The sequence below is a fragment of the Thalassophryne amazonica genome, chromosome 4, assembly GCF_902500255.1.
Source record: "Thalassophryne amazonica chromosome 4, fThaAma1.1, whole genome shotgun sequence".
NCBI lineage: Eukaryota > Metazoa > Chordata > Actinopteri > Batrachoidiformes > Batrachoididae > Thalassophryne > Thalassophryne amazonica.
In genome coordinates, this window is record NC_047106.1 from 25545326 (window position 1) to 25565389 (window position 20064).

The window sequence follows — 20064 nt, forward strand, 5'->3', positions numbered from 1 at the left end:
CGGCTGAAAAAAAAGAAAAAAAGAAATGCTTGTGCAAAGTTGGTATGGTTGACACCTGCCGGACAAAGATGGGTATTGCATTTGCAAGTAAAAATGAAAGTACAGTAAATCATGAATTTGGGTGGGTTACAAAAAAATAAGTGTGAACGTGTTCCGAGGGGAACTACAATAAGTTTCCCTTTTAAATGAGGGGAATTCACGTATCTCAGCAGTGCAGATCAGATGGACTTGAAATAATCTTATAATTTAAGAAAATTATAAGACAAATAAGATCTACGGTCATTCCTTAAATACACCGGTATGAGTTACCCAGTCATAAAAGGGGTGAAATGATTTTATATGATCAGTTTTAACAACATGTGACCCTTTTATTCTATTTTTGTGTATTTACATTCATTTTTACTATTTCTTGTTCCTGATTCGTGTGGGTGTGCCAAAGACACAGGTCCAATGGGGCAGGGGGGACCAGGAACACGTCCACCACCACCACCACCACCAAAATTTTTTAAATCTATGAGCTTTTTTTTTTTTTTTTTTACTGCATTCTAAGGCATTCTGGGACGTTAAATACAGTTTCTAGTCATTTTTAGTACTTTTTTTTTTTTAAACAGGAAATCTTCTCATTCTGCAGGCAGCAGCGTTGTGCCTTAAATGTGCCATTCAATGTTGTCACAGTGGCACTGCTGGTGCAGTCTTATTTATTCATAGTTTGTTTTATTGTAAACATAAAGGTATACACGTATGTGCATGGCCTTCAGTCCAAAACAAATTTTGCTATTGGTAGTGTACAGTGTAGTGTGTTGTATTAGCGCAGCAGATAAACAATCGTGCAAATGGTGATACAAGCACCAAAGTCGGCACAAATACTCGTACTCCTTAGTCATTACTCTTGAGAAAAAAAAAATACGAATGGACACTTGAATTTTCAACAGGCGGCTAGGTAGGGGTAAATTGAAGAGTTACACAGGGGTCAAAATTAAAAGATGCTCAAAAAACTACACCACATTGTTTGATCGTAAAGAATCCAAAAAGGTATAGTTTGGACTACCTATGACTGAATGATCAGGAGTTATGGTGTAAAAAACAAGCAAGAATGGTGACAAAGGTCAATTTCAGTTTGTACATGAGTCAAAAGTTAAAGCTCCTTCAATTTTGGTTAAAAAGTGATGCAAATTATTGGTTGGGCTAACAGGATTAATAAATGGAATAGTTTTGATTGTGCTGAGTGTTTGGTCTACAAAGTAAAGGTCAAACAAGGTCAATGTCCATTGGATTCTATGACATGTGACATGTTACCCCCTAACATAACTAAGCATGATACATGGTCCAAACTATTCCTTTTTAAAACCCTGTTAACTCAACTAATAATTTGCAGATATATATATATATATATATATATATATATATATATTTTTTTTTTTTTTTTACCAAAATTGGAGCAACTTTAACTTTTGACCCCTGTACAAACTGAAACTGACCTTTGTCACCATTTTTGCTGTTTTTACCCCATAACTCCTAATCATTCAGTCATAGATAGTCCAAACTATACCTTTTTGGAATCTTTACGATCAGACAAATAACATGCTGTAGTTTTCAAAACAATTTGAGCACTTTTAATTTTGACCAGTCGGTTTTTTCAAAAGAGTAATATCTAAGGAGTATGTGTGCCAACTTTGGTGTTTGTATCACCATTTGCACAATTTTGCTCTAAATATTCTCTTAGCTGCTGCACTATATCCTTTCATCAATCAGCTTATGTTTTGTGAGACCTTTCCTATCTTTTATTACACCTTTGATCAGCAGCTCAGGGGGGTCCAACATGGTGCGAACATGTGAAACTGCTTTTTCCATTCATATGAAAGTATTTTTCACAAGTGTGACCTCTGACACCTGAGAGAAGTTTGATCCATCTCGATGAAAACAGTGCTGGCAGCCACACGTTACACAACCAGAATTACCCATCAAGTATTAGACCAAAACTTCAGTGATTTGAACCCTGTAGCTTTGCATTTCCATCAATGCACTGCAATTTTCCCCACAATACATTACAATTTTTGGCACATAAATTTATGGGAAAAGACGAGTGCAATGACAGGCACAGAAGGTGCCCATTTTTTCAGTGATTCACCCAAAATAACTGGTCTTTGTATCATAAATACACATCGTCAAACTCTTCAACATTATTTTTGTGAGCTCAATTAAGACAATTAAAACAAGATTCACAAGATTTATTGGAAGAGAATTTTATTACACACCGTGAGTTGAGGTACTTTCCACACAAACAGGAAAATCATTTTCAGTTATAAAAGTGATAGCAAAAGAAAACAAAAAAAAAAAAAGAGAGCACTTTCTGTTACACAACTGTGGGCGAAAACAAATATTCACAATTAACGTTTACTTTCTATTCTTACCAAATACGAAAGATTCCCCCAATTTCCACTTCAGACAACCAGCAGCTCCCCTGCAGAATTAAAAAAAGCAGGTTAATGCAAAACCAACAAGAATACACTCAAAGCATCATCTTTTTTTGTTTTCAAAAATAAATTGTACTCATTCTCCTATGTTGGATTAGGCTTCGTGCAGCACTCATCCAGTTGTTTGGCAGAAATGAGACGAGACTGTTGCATGGTGTCTGACTGTTTCCACCACAGAGCAGCTGGAACAGAATTCGGCCATGCCAACCATCCCACTGTGTGTGTGCGTGTCTCACTGTGTAACTGTGTGCACTGACAGACCATCAGCAGGTCCACGCTTTGCAGGCTGGGGATCAGTTTCTGGCAGACTCACTTTGGATTCATGTGTTCAGCATGACGATGGACCCGTCAGTACGAAACAAGAAACTTCTTCTTTCCTGGTGAGACAAAACAAAATCAGCGGGCCGACATTTAAAATGATTTTAAGTAACATCTGCTTTAACATCCTACAGGTGAGAATGACACAAAATTTGACAAAGTACTGAATCTTTCATCTTAAATTCCCAATCACATGATGAAATGGGTGAAGCCCCATTTATTCAAGTGTTCACAAAATGTGCATCTTTTATTTGAATAAAGCAAAAGCAGCAATAGAGCTACAATGATTAACGGATGATTAATCTGGTATTAAATTATTTGACATCTGATGATTGATTAATTGTTAGGAGTCATTAAAAAAAATTCTTTGAGTTTAACAGTCAATATTTTCAGATTTTAATAGCTGCTTAACTGCTATCTGGCAGTAAACTGAATATCTTTGGATTGTGGACAAAGCAAGACATTTGACGGTATCATCTTCGGCTCTGGAAAACACTGATCAGCAGTCCTCTCATTTTCTGACATTTTAGGCACAACTGATCGAGAAAATAATTGATTAATTAACTGATTATGAATATAATCTTGACTTGCAACCCAGATCAATGTCTACACTCTATTATCTAATTAGAATTCTTATTTAGACATGTGATAGAAGCTACTTAGAGCCCTATAAGATGGTTACGAATTATGACACTAATAAGTCATCTCACACTGTCAGGTGACACACTGCATTGTGGGAGAGGTGAAAGGTCATCTGACCCAAACACAGCTGACGCTTATGAGCGGCGCTATTCAAATCCAAGTAATTTGTCTCTGTTCATCTGTATTTTGTGGTAAAGTCCAGCTCCAACAGCATATTGTAAACTTGCTGCAGTTAAAAAGCTCGTAGTTGGATCTCAGTGCTCTTAACATGGTGTCCCAGCGGGGTCCGAAGCATTTTTTTTAGGACTTTTATTAGAGCAAAACAGAACAAAGGAATACAGTGACAACTCTTATTATCTATCTAGTACCTAGAATCAGATGTAGTAAAGCGATCATCAATCAATCAATCAATTTTTTTATATAGCGCCAAATCACAACAAACAGTTGCCCCAAGGCGCTTTATATTGTAAGGCAAGGCCATACAATAATTATGTAAAACCCCAACGGTCAAAACGACCCCCTGTGAGCAAGCACTTGGCTACAGTGGGAAGGAAAAACTCCCTTTTAACAGGAAGAAACCTCCAGCAGAACCAGGCTCAGGGAGGGGCAGTCTTCTGCTGGGACCGGTTGGGGCTGAGGGAGAGAACCAAGAAAAAGACATGCTGTGGAGGGGAGCAGAGATCAATCACTAATGATTAAATGCAGAGTGGTGCATACAGAGCAAAAAGAGAAAGAAACAGTGCATCATGGGAACCCCCCAGCAGTCTACGTCTATAGCAGCATAACTAAGGGATGGTTCAGGGTCACCTGATCCAGCCCTAACTATAAGCTTTAGCAAAAAGGAAAGTTTTAAGCCTAATCTTAAAAGTAGAGAGGGTGTCTGTCTCCCTGATCTGAATTGGGAGCTGGTTCCACAGGAGAGGAGCCTGAAAGCTGAAGGCTCTGCCTCCCATTCTACTCTTACAAACCCTAGGAACTACAAGTAAGCCTGCAGTCTGAGAGCGAAGCGCTCTATTGGGGTGATATGGTACTACGAGGTCCCTAAGATAAGACGGGACCTGATTATTCAAAACCTTATAAGTAAGAAGAAGAATTTTAAATTCTATTCTAGAATTAACAGGAAGCCAATGAAGAGAGGCCAATATGGGTGAGATATGCTCTCTCCTTCTAGTCCCCGTCAGTACTCTAGCTGCAGCATTTTGAATTAACTGAAGGCTTTTTAGGGAACTTTTAGGACAACCTGATAATAATGAATTACAATAGTCCAGCCTAGAGGAAATAAATGCATGAATTAGTTTTTCAGCATCACTCTGAGACAAGACCTTTCTGATTTTAGAGATATTGCGTAAATGCAAAAAAGCAGTCCTACATATTTGTTTAATATGCGCTTTGAATGACATATCCTGATCAAAAATGACACCAAGATTTCTCACAGTATTACTAGAGGTCAGGGTAATGCCATCCAGAGTAAGGATCTGGTTAGACACCATGTTTCTAAGATTTGTGGGGCCAAGTACAATAACTTCAGTTTTATCTGAGTTTAAAAGCAGGAAATTAGAGGTCATCCATGTCTTTATGTCTGTAAGACAATCCTGCAGTTTAGCTAATTGGTGTGTGTCCTCTGGCTTCATGGATAGATAAAGCTGGGTATCATCTGCGTAACAATGAAAATTTAAGCAATACCGTCTAATAATACTGCCTAAGGGAAGCATGTATAAAGTAAATAAAATTGGTCCTAGCACAGAACCTTGTGGAACTCCATAATTAACTTTAGTCTGTGAAGAAGACTCCCCATTTACATGAACAAATTGTAATCTATTAGACAAATATGATTCAAACCACCGCAGCGCAGTGCCTTTAATACCTATGGCATGCTCTAATCTCTGTAATAAAATTTTATGGTCAACAGTATCAAAAGCAGCACTGAGGTCTAACAGAACAAGCACAGAGATGAGTCCACTGTCCGAGGCCATAAGAAGATCATTTGTAACCTTCACTAATGCTGTTTCTGTACTATGATGAATTCTAAAACCTGACTGAAACTCTTAAAATAGACCATTCCTCTGCAGATGATCAGTTAGCTGTTTTACAACTACCCTTTCAAGAATTTTTGAGAGAAAAGGAAGGTTGGAGATTGGCCTATAATTAGCTAAGATAGCTGGGTCAAGTGATGGCTTTTTAAGTAATGGTTTAATTACTGCCACCTTAAAAGCCTGTGGTACATAGCCAACTAACAAAGATAGACTGATCATATTTAAGATCGAAGCATTAAATAATGGTAGGGCTTCCTTGAGCAGCCTGGTAGGAATGGGGTCTAATAAACATGTTGATGGTTTGGATGAAGTAACTAATGAGAATAACTCAGACAGAATAATCGGAGAGAAAGAGTCTAACCAAATACCGGCATCACTGAAAGCAGCCAAAGATAACGATACGTCTTTGGGATGGTTATGAGTAATTTTTTCTCTAATAGTTAAAATTTTGTTAGCAAAGAAAGTCATGAAGTCATTACTAGTTAAAGTTAATGGAATACTCAGCTCAATAGAGCTCTGACTCTTTGTCAGCCTGGCTACAGTGCTGAAAAGAAACCTGGGGTTGTTCTTATTTTCTTCAATTAGTGATGAGTAGAAAGATGTCCTAGCTTTACGGAGGGCTTTTTTATAGAGCAACAGACTCTTTTTCCAGGCTAAGTGAAGATCTTCTAAATTAGTGAGACGCCATTTCCTCTCCAACTTACGGGTTATCTGCTTTAAGCTACGAGTTTGTGAGTTATACCACGGAGTCAGACACTTCTGATTTAAAGCTCTCTTTTTCAGAGGAGCTACAGCATCCAAAGTTGTCTTCAATGAGGATGTAAAACTATTGACGAGATACTCTATCTCCCTTACAGAGTTTAGGTAGCTACTCTGCACTGTGTTGGTATATGGCATTAGAGAACATAAAGAAGGAATCATATCCTTAAACCTAGTTACAGCGCTTTCTGAAAGACTTCTAGTGTAATGAAACTTATTCCCCACTGCTGGGTAGTCCATCAGAGTAAATGTAAATGTTATTAAGAAATGATCAGACAGAAGGGAGTTTTCAGGGAATACTGTTAAGTCTTCTATTTCCATACCATAAGTCAGAACAAGATCTAAGATATGATTAAAGTGGTGGGTGGACTCATTTACTTTTTGAGCAAAGCCAATAGAGTCTAATAATAGATTAAATGCAGTGTTGAGGCTGTCATTCTCAGCATCTGTGTGGATGTTAAAATCGCCCACTATAATTATCTTATCTGAGCTAAGCACTAAGTCAGACAAAAGGTCTGAAAATTCACAGAGAAACTCACAGTAACGACCAGGTGGACGATAGATAATAACAAATAAAACTGGTTTTTGGGACTTCCAATTTGGATGGACAAGACTAAGAGACAAGCTTTCAAATGAATTAAAGCTCTGTCTGGGTTTTGGATTAATTAATAAGCTGGAATGGAAGATTGCTGCTAATCCTCCACCCCGGCCCGTGCTACGAGCATTCTGACAGTTAGTGTGACTCGGGGGTGTTGACTCATTTAAACTAACATATTCATCCTGCTGTAACCAGGTTTCTGTTAGGCAGAATAAATCAATATGTTGATCAATTATTATATCATTTACCAACAGGGACTTAGAAGAGAGAGACCTAATGTTTAATAGACCACATTTAACTGTTTTAGTCTGTGGTGCAGTTGAAGGTGCTATATTATTTTTTCTTTTTGAATTTTTATGCTTAAATAGATTTTTGCTGGTTATTGGTAGTCTGGGAGCAGGCACCGTCTCTACGGGGATGGGGTAATGAGGGGATGGCAGGGGGAGAGAAGCTGCAGAGAGGTGTGTAAGACTACAACTCTGCTTCCTGGTCCCAACCCTGGATAGTCACGGTTTGGAGGATTTAAGAAAATTGGCCAGATTTCTAGAAATGAGAGCTGCTCCATCCAAAGTGGGATGGATGCCGTCTCTCCTAACAAGACCAGGTTTTCCCCAGAAGCTTTGCCAATTATCTATGAAGCCCACCTCATTTTTTGGACACCACTCAGACAGCCAGCAATTCAAGGAGAACATGCGGCTAAACATGTCACTCCCGGTCCGATTGGGGAGGGGCCCAGAGAAAACTACAGAGTCCGACATTGTTTTTGCAAAGTTACACACCGATTTAATGTTAATTTTAGTGACCTCCGATTGGCGTAACCGGGTGTCATTACTGCCGACGTGAATTACAATCTTACCAAATTTACGCTTAGCCTTAGCCAGCAGTTTCAAATTTCCTTCAATGTCGCCTGCTCTGGCCCCCGGAAGACAATTGACTATGGTTGCTGGTGTCGCTAACTTCACATTTCTCAAAACAGAGTCGCCAATAACCAGAGTTTGATCCTCGGCGGGTGTGTCGTCGAGTGGGGAAAAACGGTTAGAGATGTGAACGGGTTGGCGGTGTACACGGGGCTTCTGTTTAGGGCTACGCTTCCTCCTCACAGTCACCCAGTCGGCCTGCTTTCCCGGCTGCTCGGGATCTGCCAGGGGGGAACTAACGGCGGCTAAGCTACCTTGGTCCGCACCGACTACAGGGGCCTTGCTAGCTGTAGAATTTTCCACGGTGCGGAGCCGAGTCTCCAATTCGCCCAGCCTGGCTTCCAAAGCTACGAATAAGCTACACTTATTACAAGTACCATTACTGCTAAAGGAGGCCGAGGAATAACTAAACATTTCACACCCAGAGCAGAAAAGTGCGGGAGAGACAGGAGAAGCCGCCATGCTAAATCGGCTAAGAGCTAGTAGCTACGCTAAGCTAGCGGATTCCTAAAAACACGCAAAGTGAATAATGTGTAAATAATTTAGAGGTGATTCAGCAGAAGGAGTGCTTTAGTTAAGGCACGTAAAGATTACACTGGGAAACAAATCGTAATCTAGATAACTAGATCAATCTAACTGCGCAGATTAAACAGCTAACAGATACAGAAAAACACCGCTGTGCTCCGGAACAGGAAGTGATACAATACGATCATGAATCTCCAAAGAAAATACAATTATTTCCTCAATTAATCGGGTGGATGGGATTCGTTATAATGCGGTCTGAAGTGTTTATTTTGAAAATTACAGTGTTTAAAGCAGGTCACCTGGATATCCCAGCCAGGAATAATGGAACAGGACTGTGGTTCTATTTTGTGGGTTTTCTTCTCTGAACTGGGGCCATGATTAAGAGGGACGACCGGGGGCTAGAGGTGAAATTATTGGACCAAGAATGTTTTCATTCATCAGGAGCGAAAGTCAGAGGTTCGAAGGCGATCAGACACCGTCCTCAACTAAAGATCTTATTGCATTATTCCCAGGACCCACTGGGCAGCATCCGGTGTATCGGTTACACCGGGAAGATGGGTGGAGACAGAAGGGCACTGCCAGGAGCCTGCAGATTAACTTGACTCAACATGAGAAACCTCAACCGGCCCGGACACGGAAAGGATGAACAGACTGATCTCTTTTGCTCTCACCAGCTCCTGTCGGTGTTTATTCTCACCGTTCTTAGTTGGTGGAGCGATTTGTGTGATTAATTTTGATAATAAACGAGACTCCGCCATGCTAACTAGTTACATGGCTCCGTGCGGTCGGCGTCAACTTCTTCTCACGACCACCTCCCGATCGGCAATCGTATGGCCGGATGAAAATCAAACCTGTTTGATATTATGGTCGGCCCTCGTGAGGGTATCGCACTGTTGAAGCAGCGCTACAAGCATCTATGAGCCGATTTACCCCAACCTCTCGCACTGTGCATGTGCAAACACCGATGCAGAATTGGAGAGAGCATAAACAGTGATCATCTATTTGGGAGAACAGCTTCTGTTTCTTTTTCTCCCTTATTCTTCAACTCATGCAAAGTCTTTTTTGTGTGTTAAAACTTTGATGTCTTCCATCGAGAGTTTTGGTAAAAATAAGAAATGTAAATAAACTTAAAAAAAAAAAAAAAAAAAAAAGCTTCCGTTTATGTTTTGCTTCCGGAAACACGAGTCCGATGTGTGGTTTTTGAACGTATAATGTGAGTAGCAGTGTTTAATTTGTAAAGTGGGAGGTCCCGGAGCGCAGAGGATGGGTGGCTCCAGTGCAGGAAAAAAAAAGAAGGGCGGGGCTTGCGAACAATGCTGTACGTCACACTTAAAATAAACTGCACACCCACACAAACACGCACACACACCTTCACAAATGACACTAACACCCTGCCTTTTCCTCAAAAATTACTACATTTATGTTTGCTGTCTGTCTCTGTACTTTTCTGCCACATTTGCGCTGTTTTTCATACTTTTCCCTCGTTTCAAAAGTCACCGAACGCACTTTACCGTAATATATGCAACATATAGCATACTGTTGGAGAGCACGGGTTCTTGGCTTGCTGTCAGTGTTGAAATTTTTCAGACTGAGGGCTTACACGAGAACTTACGGCAATGAGAATCAGCGGCGCACTAGTGTGAAACTTTCGTGTTTTTCCTCTGCGTTATGACATCACAGGCTATGTTTACCGTATATCATTGGAAAGCCCTTGGTGTTAGCTTTACAATGCCCTTTGAATTCGGATTGGACAAACTATGGCGGAGTTACAGTAAAAAAAATACGCATATGGAAAATATGGCGTGGGCACCATCGCCGTAGATAAAGGGATAAATAGCTGGTGGAGCCAACGTCAGAGGTTCTGGAGCGCGCTCCGGCTTGCTCCCCCTCAAATTAAGCCCTGGTGAGAAGTCAGATCGCATCAGGCCGTATAGTGTGAGAACATAAATCGTGCACTCTGAACTTTTACACCCTGCGGTTTTGTCGTACAGTTTGAGCTGGAGCCGAGTACAGTGGTCCCTCGCTATAACACGGTTCACCTTTCGCGGCCTCGCAGTTTCGCAGATTTTTTTTTCCTTTTTTTTACAGCGCATTCTGTTCTGCGTCTTTATCAGGCGGGCTGGTCGCAGCACCGGTCGGCATCACCGCAATTGCTCTCACTGCCTCCGATGCACTTACTGAGTCTGCGGGCTCGGTAAGCGCCACAGCGGGCCATTCACACCGCCCCCCTCTCTGCTGTGCGGAGCTGCAGACAACTCTGGCAACAGGTCCAGAGACTACGCTCGCTGTTTTGATGCGGAGCGCTCCGGCAGCCCGCAAGGATAGACTTCTTGCGGAAAAATCTGTAGCGTCCATTGCATGGTCTCGGTAACCGCAGCCGCAGAGCTCCATGGCCATGACTTGGATTCTTTGTGGGTCCCACATTCGTACCCCCGGAGGCAGTGAGTGAAGGGAGAGTACACGCATTGTGTTCTGCATGTGTCTGTTTATAATCTGCTCACCCAGAAGAAAAAAGAGAGTGTTTACACAGGAGATAAAGGTGAGAAAATGTTAATACCTGTTTGAGAAAAGTGTATAAAGTGTGTAGTGAGGGATTTTACAGCCTTAAAACATCTATAATAATTGCAAAAAATAACGCTGACTACTTTGCGGATTTCACCTATTGTGGGTTATTTTTAGAACGTAACTCCCACGATAAACGAGGGACCACTGTACAGCGATTAAAATATTGTACAGTGCCTGCCGAGCTTTACTCCATGTACAGTGGCTTGCAAAAGTATTCAGCCCCTTGGTATTTCACATATTTTAATTTGTTTATGGCATTTAAAATATAAAAAGTAAATCAGGCTTCTCAATATAAAAATTTCTAAAATTATCTTCCTTGGACTCAAACTGAAAACAAATCTCTACAACTTGACATCAATTAATTAAAAATATAAAAGCCAAGATGATGGATTGTATAAGTAATCAGCCCCTTTGGTAGAATACCTGTAAATAATCAGTTTAATTGCCAGTTTTCTTCAGACAAGTCAGGAGATGGATACATGAACATTTCCAAGTCACTGAATATGTCGAACTTTATTTACATCAGTTATGAAGAAATGCAAACAATATGGCACTCTATGGTAAATCTGTGTGGAGTAGACAGTCCTCAAAAACTGAGTGACTGTGCAAGAAGGAGAAGAGTGAGGAAAGCCACCAAGTCACCCAGACTAGGGTTATGACAAATCTCAAATTTATTAGCCTGGGGTTATAAATGATGAACTTTTACCTAAAACTCACAAAAATGACTTTGGTTTTGCTAGACCCTGAAAACCCCCCCGCACCTCAGACAGTTTCATATTTCACATTAAAACACCTGGCAGCTCAAACATTATTATTATTATAATAACATTTTTTATTGTGTTTTAATCTTGTTTCATTTTATTCTGCTTTTAAATGATGTTTGTGAAGCGCCTTGAGGTGATTATTTGTGATTTGGCGCTATATAAATTAAATTATTATAATTATATGTCAGTTTTACATACAATACACGAGGAATACATAAAAATGAGCATTTGTAGTGTTTTTTAAGTGTTTCAGATTTGTGTATTAGTGTTAATAAATTTGCTGTTAAGATATTTGTCTGTTTTGCAAGGAGAACGAACCTCCTCCATCAACTTTACAGCTCTCTCAGCTCCTGTGTTGAAGCGAGGGACATCAAGCAGTGACGGTTCCTTTTTCCGGTGAGTAGAGAAGCATTTCACAGCTTTGGGACACTAACTTCATCTTCAGCCAGACTCTGAAGCACCTGTGATGCTTTTCTGGTTGACAAAGAGTGTTTAGACACCAGTTTGGCAGCAAACCTTGTTGAGTGGCGTGTTGCACTCTTTGTGGGAGAGTCTTCAGGAACTGTCTCAGGGTCACACTCACCACTGCTGCTTTCTCCCTCACTATCACTGGATGCAGAGATAACCGTTTGGCTTGTCGAGGGTTCTGATGTGCGTTTGGCCCGTTTTGATGGGTGGATTGTTGACATAGGTGCTACTTTCACAGTTGTATATCCCACCCTGCCTCCTGATTCAATGTCTTTTGTACAGTTCTTTGTCCTCACTACAAAGCCAATTTCCATTTGTTTTTGTAAAATCGAACAGATGAGCAAGATTTTCTTCAAATTCTGCATTTGGTTGCTTTCTGTATTTTTCAAAAGATGTGATAAATTTGTCAACCTTTGCAGACACTTGTTGTTTGGAAAGAACAGGAAAATTCAGCTTCTCCCAAAGCTTCAACAATTCCTAAGATATTTTTCTGAGTCGGTCATGTCGTCCTATCAATTCATCAAAAAGTCCCAAGAATCTTCAAACGATATCTCTGTTGGAAGGCATTTTACATAATGTGTCACTCATATCCTGTTTTATCTCTGGTATACAAGGACAGCGCTTTGTGCTTGATTTCAAATTTGGTGGTCCCTCTGTTTAAGGGGGACCGGAGGGTGTGTTCCAACTATAGGGGGATCACACTCCTCAGCGGTAAGGTCTATTCCAGAGTACTGGAGAGGAGAATTTGACCGATAGTCGAACCTCGGATTTAGGAGGAGCAGTGTGGTTTTCGTCCTGGTTGCGGCACACTGGACCACCTCTACACCCTCCATCGGGTGCTTGAGGGTTTATGGGAGTTCACCCAACCAGTCCACATGTGCTTTGTGGATCTGAAGAAGGCGTTCGACTCTGTCCCTCAGGGCACCCTGTGGGGGGGTGCTCCAGGAATACGGGGTCCGGGGTCATTTGTTAAGGGCTATCTGGTCCCTGTACGGCTGGAGCAGGAGCTTGGTTCACACTGCCGGTAGTAAGTCAAACCTGTTTCCAGTGCACATTGGCCTCCGCCAGGGCTGCCCTTTGTCACCGGTTCTGTTCATTACCTTTATGGACAGAATTTCTAGGTGCAGCCAGGGTGTAGAGGGGTCCGGTTTGGGAACCACAGAATCTCATCTCTGCTGTTTGCGGACAATGTGGTTCTGTTGGCTTCGTCAAATCAGGACCTTCAGCGTGCACTGGGGCGGTTTGCAGCCGAGTGTGAGGCTTCCCGCATGAAAATCAGCAACGCCAAATCCGAGGCCATAGTTCTGACCGGAAAAAAGTGCCTTGCCCTCTTCAGGTCGGTGGAGTGTCCTTGCCTCAAGTAGAGAAGTTTAAGTATCTCGGGGACTTGTTCACAAGCGAGGGATGGATGGAGCGTGAGATCGACAGACAGATCGGTGCAGCGTCTGCAGTGATGCGGTCACTGTATCGGACCATCTCAGTGAAGAGAGAGCTGAGCAGGGGGGCAAAGCTCTCGATTTACTGATAGATCTACATTCCAACCCTCACCTATGGTCATGAGATTTGGCTCATGACCGAAAGAACGAGATCGTGAGTACAAGCGGCCGAGTTGAGTTTCCTCCGCAGGGTGGCTGGGCGCTCCCTTAGAGATAGGGTGAGGAGCTCGGTCACTCGGGAGGAGCTTGGAGTCGAGCTGCTGCTCTTCTACATCAAAAGGAGCCAGATGAGATGGTTCGGGCATCTTTTCCGGATGCCCCCTGGACGCCTCGCTGGAGAGGTGTTCCAGGCACGTCCCATCGGGAGGAGGCCCCCGGGGAAGACCCAGGACAAGCTGGAGGGATTACATCTCTCGGCTGGCTTGGGAACGCCTTGGGGTTCCCCCGGAGGAGCTGGGGGAGGTGTGTGTGGATCGGGAGGTCTGAGCGGCTTTGCTTGAGCTGCTGCCCCCGCGACCCGACCTCAGATAAAGTGGAAGAAAATGGATGGATGGATAATGTGATGTGAACTATACACTGGTGTAAATGCTATAAACTACAAAAGCAAAACACTGCAATGGATCAGCGCATCATATTATTTATACATTTTATTTTATATTTTGTCTGTTATCAATTTTACCTTTATTTTTTATTTCTTTTAATTATTGTTTATCAGTATATTTTAGCAATATTTATTTGTATATATGTTCTTGTTATTTCTTGATACTTGTTAATTCTTTTCTTGTTACGTTATTTTTAAATAGTATTGTGTAAACTCATGTATTTTTAAAAGTGATGTGGTGCTTGGTGCGTAATCGATACAGAAAGAAGCTGGAGTTGGCAGAATCCGAAAATACCCGTACAAGATTATTGCAGACAACTGGTTTGACGATTCTAAACAATGGCCAGATATGGATTACAAAGATGTCTACACATACTTCATCAAGAGTCCTCGTGAGTATTATATATATATATATATATATATATATATATATATATATATATATATATATATATATATACATACATACATACATACACACAAAAACCGTATCATTTAAGCCCCGGTCACATGGCACTAACGATGGACACTGAAGCCAAAACAAAATAAGAAATCTGGACTTATGTTGATTTTCTGAGACATCGTTTAACCGTCATCCAGCTTTGTTTCTGCAGCTGGCGCTTTATCAGAATTTTCAAACTGTTGAAAAAAATGTGAACGGATCCTCACGACAACCTCAATTCATAAATATTAACACGAAAAGTACTTACAAGATGAAATGGGCAGAACACAGATAGCAGGACCAGACTTGGGACTCCATCGTTTCTTTTTGTTGATACTCCCATCGGTGTTTACAGCAGCCCTGTTGATTGCAACGAGCCATTTGCATTTCTCAGATGGTATAATATAGAACTGCCGTTCGGGATAACGTGGTTGGCTGTACAACCCGGAATACAACAACTTTTGGGCATTTTTGTGCTGCTTTCAATGCTATCGAAGTCGCGCAATTCCCCCAAACAAAGATGGCGGCTCGCTTCCGGCTAGGAAGTTCCCGGATGTCCGACTACGAGAATTCACCGCTAGATGTCAAAGTGTTTTTAAAGTGCCATGTGTACATTTGGATCAGAACTCCACAATTACAGCTTTTCTATCGATGTGGCTTAGTGCAATCTTGCCGGTTAAAATTAAATAACTATAATACATTTAACAGTTGTTAAATTAAATGAATCTTGATTTTTTTTTTTCATCCCACGTGCACTTCCAAGTTTCCGCCACGAGGTCACTCAGCAACAAAATAAAAGGTAACGATGTTAAGTCTAAATGCTTGTTATTGTTGTACGACAAACATGTCGGCCAAAATGTTATTTCTGAACACATACTTTCAACAGGTTTTGAGGCTGCGGTGCTTCACGTGCACAAAATATCACCAAAAGCTAAAAACTTATTGATCGGGTTACGAGTGGTCACCTTTTCTTTGTTCCGCCCGTGCGCATATTAGTTAGAATAGGGAGGAAAAACGAGACTAATAATAAATAAGCAGCTTTTATTTACCATTTCTTTTTCCCCACGTAGCATCGAGCCGCTGCGACGGACGTGAAGAGAATGAGCACTCTCCTTCTTTGTTTTGCGTTTGATGGCTGTGGAAGAACGTATGGGTGGTTTAGCGCCATCTATCGAAATGCGAGTGGGACTACATCCTGTTACTACGGTAAAAACAAGTTTTTTTCTTTCATGCTGGAATAATAATTCATAATTCATTTTATTGTGTGAAATATTTGTATACATGATTGCATATAATGACACATCATAACAAATCATAACATTCAATAAAAACAACTATTAATCAAAATCTGGTGGCATTCATTATGCTATAATACAGATCATAATATACTTTAAAAATATCTGTACTTGAGTATAAGACCACTTCAGGTGGCAAACTATTCCAGATCTTTACTGCTCGGTTACTAAAGAATTCTTTCCTCACATTTAATCTAGATCTACGAGCCGCTGCGACGCTCCGCCACAGGAAACACCTCTGTTGGAAGCCTTAAGGACAAGTTGGAACATGTCCAGCTGTTAAACAATTTCTCATATACTCACTCCACTGAAAGCCATCAAAAGCCGCCTGGATTTTACAAATGGTTATCAACACGGAGGTGTTTTTCCTGTGCCGCCGCACCGCGCCGGCTGCGTCCCGACGCGAGGACCCGTCCGCACGTCTTTCATTAAAAAAATCTCCTTTAACAGTGGAATATCCGGATAAAATGCTGAAACCGACTTCTTCTGAAACTTCTCTGTTCTCTCTCGACATCCTGGATCAATAGAGTCTGAAATGTGGAGGTTTTCAGCTTGAAACAGGCTGACGACGGCACCTGGGAGTGCTGCACGACGTCTCGCTCCGTGGGAAGTCCTTAAAGCGACAGTATCACCTCAAAATCTCTCATCAGCCGTTAAAATTTTCACCGAAAACCAACTTAATTTTTCGAACCGTGTCCACTTCGATGTGTCTCACAGGTTTAGAAAAAATTTTGATCAAACAAAGCGCCAGTCTCTCAGCAACTTCTCAGACAAAGGAATTCCGACGAGGGGCTGGACGACTCCTCCCACAAGGAGTGCTCACAGGCGAATGACGTCACCGACAGGCGTGGAAAAACTCACGCATGCGCACGAGGGTTCAAGCATGTCTGACGTAAAAACATATAAATGAAATCCATATAGTTTTTGAAAAAAATTGAAAGGACCTATACTTTATTGACAGCCCTCGTATTAACTTCCAAGCACATCTCATGAACCTCTAAGGCCAGTATACCTTCTCAATTCGAAAAATACAGTGGGGTCAACATTTTCAAAGCCATACAAAATTTTGTATATTTCAATCAAATCACCTCGAGTTCATCTGTCTTCAAGACTTGTGAGACCAAGTTGCAAGAGCCTATCCTCATAAGACAAATTTTTAAATTCTGGAACCAGCTTAGTGGCCCTTCTCTGTACTTTCTCTAAAATATTTTTGTCTTTCTGCAAATAAGGTGACCATGCCTGCACACAATATTCAAGGTGAGGACGAACAAACATTTTGTATAAAAGAAGAAAGGAGTCTTTGTCAATAAACAAAAAGTCCCTTTATATCATCCCAAGAATTCTATTGGCCTTAGCTGCCGAAAGAGCAATATGGCGGGAAAAGGATAAGTCCTTAGAAATCAACACTCCTAGGTCTCTTTCTTCTGAAACTGCTTCTAATTGTTTTCATTCATAAAATAATCATAACATGGATTTTTTTTCTACCAATATGGAGAACTTTACATTTTCCTTCATTAAACCCAAGTAACCATTCTTCAGACCAAGCCATGAGACTATCTATGTCTGACTGGAGGTCTTCCCCATCAGCTAAAGAAAGGATGGGGTGATACACCTTCGTGTCATCGGTGAAAATTTTACAATGTGACTTTATTGCACATGGCAAATCATGAATAAAAAGCAAAAAACAATATCGGCCCTATGACCGATCCCTGGGGGACACCACTGGTGACCTTCATCCAAGAGGACTTCACACCATTCATACAAACTCTCTGTTCCCTGTCACTTAAAACATTTTCTATACAATTACAAAATCTTCCGTCTATACCGTACTCTCGCAGTTTATAAATGAGTCTCGCACTCGGCACAGAGTCAAATGCTTTTCGAAAATTGAGATACAGGGCATCAAAGGGTAAGCCCTCGTCATACATTTGCATCCATTCCCCAAGAGTAACAAGTAAATTAGTGAGACAGGATCTGCCCCTTCGAAAACCATGCTGATCGTTCGAGAGCACTTTTTCTATAAAGATTACAAGCTTATCTCAAATGATTTTTTTTCACATAATTTACAAACCTGTGATGTCAGACTCACAGGCCTGTAATTACCTGTTATGGTCTTTTCACCCTTCTTGAAAATTGGGGTCACATTGGCCCTCTTCCAAGTGTCAGGAAGTCTACATTGGTCAAAAGATTGTCTAAGAATGCAAAGTAAGGGTAAATATAGATGGCCTCAGCCGACTCTTTAAGAACTCGAGGATGTATTTCGTCCAGACCCATCGACTTATTAGCATTCATCTGAAGCAACAACTTTTTCACATCTTCAGGTGAGAAAAATATGTCATCTAAAACATGATGTTCAACAATCTGACCATAAAAATTAAAGGGATCACATACTGTTTCGCCATAAATACATTTCATAAAATCATTAAACCAGATCAGACTTTTATCTTCTTCATTCACAAAGACCGACTGGGAAAAACGATTTTACTCAACAGCAATTTCTTCATCATTATCAATAAACATGCCATTTTCATTTTTCAATTTTTCAATAGTAAACCTGTTTTTAGTCCTATTATTTACATACATATAAAAAGCCTTGGGGTTCTTTTTGACCCTTTTACAGAGATTTTTTTTCAAACTCTCTTTTTGCTGCCCTGGTTTTTTTATTGGCAGCATTTCGGGCCTTAACATACTCTTGATATCTAGCATAAGATTTTGTTTCCTGATATCTTTTAAAGGAAAAATATTTATTTCTGATAGCCCTTTTAACGGAAACATTTAACCAGGGTGGATTGATCTTGCCGCCACTAGTTATTTTTACAAAAGGTACACATTCCGTAACAACAATATTAATTTGCCTATGAAAATACTCCCATGCAACATTCACATCATTTGTAAGTACACAAGACCAATCAACATTTTTTAATAAATTACAGAGTTTTTCGTAATCTGCTCGGTTATAATCATACCTAAATAACTCACGAGTACATGAATGATTGACCTTAATATAAAAGTCCCAGGTTAATACGCTGTGATCAGCATTACTAATAGGACATTCAACATTAACATGCTCTACTGCAACTGGCGAGGAAGAAATGACTAAGTCTAAACAACTTGGGGAATCAGTCCCTCTCTGTCTAGTAGGCTCTAGCACATTCTGACATAGAAACAAATCACAGATTTTATCAAAGAATTTCTGTGCAAATGAGTTTTCACCTTCATTTACATTTACAAATAAAAATGAGTAAAATTGACCACTGTTTAGCCACAAACATTTGCAACATATGTCACATATTTTATACCTCTGTTATAGCATACTTCTAACATCATTCACATTTTGCTGATTTATTTAATGAATTTTCGATTTGTTTGTGTCCCTTATCATGTATAGTATTTCAATGTCAAGTTACTTGTCCATCAAATTCCTGGTGTTAAGATGAAGCCGCATGCAGACGTTCATCACTGTGTAGATAGTTGTGGGGGAAACACCTTTAATTCAGGGGGAAAACACAATGTTTCAATGCTTAGACCATGTTAAAATAAAATAAAATAAAATCCTGAAGGTCTAAGGACCAAAATGCTGTTGTTTTTTTATTTTTATTGCCTCCGCCAATGAAGTTGCAGGAGGAGGTTATTTTTCACCCCTATTTATTTGTTTGTCTGTCTACGTATATTCCTCTATGTTTACAATAAAACAAACTACAAATAAATAAGACAGCACCAGCCGTGCCACTGTGACAACATTAAATGGCACATTTAAGACACTGAACGCTGCTGCTTGATCATTTTGACAAAGTTATGAATTTTTTAATATTCTTCTGGACTTTGCCCTTTGACCTAGAAAACTGAATCAGTTCTTGCCTATCAGGTTATGAATTTTCAGTAAAACTTCGTAACGATATTTGAAAAATTCTGGACTCCAGGCTGTTCACAGACAGACAAATAGGAGTGAAAACATAACCTCCTCCAACTTTGTTGGCAGATGCAATAAAAATCAAAACAGCATTTTGGTCCTTAGACCTTCGGGATTTTATTTTATTTTATTTTATTTTAACATGATGGTCTAAGCATTGAAACATTGTGTTTTCCCCCTGAATTAAAGGTTTTTTTTCCCCACACCTATCTACACAGTGATGAACGTCTGCATGCGGCTTCATCTTTACACCAGGAGTTTGATGGGCAAGTAACTTGACACTGAAATACTGTGCATCATAAGAGACACAAACAAAT

General features: G+C 40.4%; 1 long non-coding RNA gene and 1 other non-coding gene across 2 annotated transcripts; both read right to left on the reverse strand.

Moving 5' to 3' along the window:
• Positions 1-2153: 2153 nt before the first annotated feature.
• On the reverse strand, positions 2154-15732 carry LOC117509544. Its single transcript, XR_004560427.1, has 3 exons — positions 15592-15732; positions 14811-14902; positions 2154-2851 (listed from the first exon to the last, which is right to left on the reverse strand). It is a non-coding gene; the product is annotated as an uncharacterized LOC117509544 (long non-coding RNA).
• LOC117509678 lies at positions 2543-2678 on the reverse strand. The gene has a single exon (XR_004560471.1). It is a non-coding gene; the product is annotated as a small nucleolar RNA SNORA15 (small nucleolar RNA).
• Positions 15733-20064: the final 4332 nt, after the last annotated feature.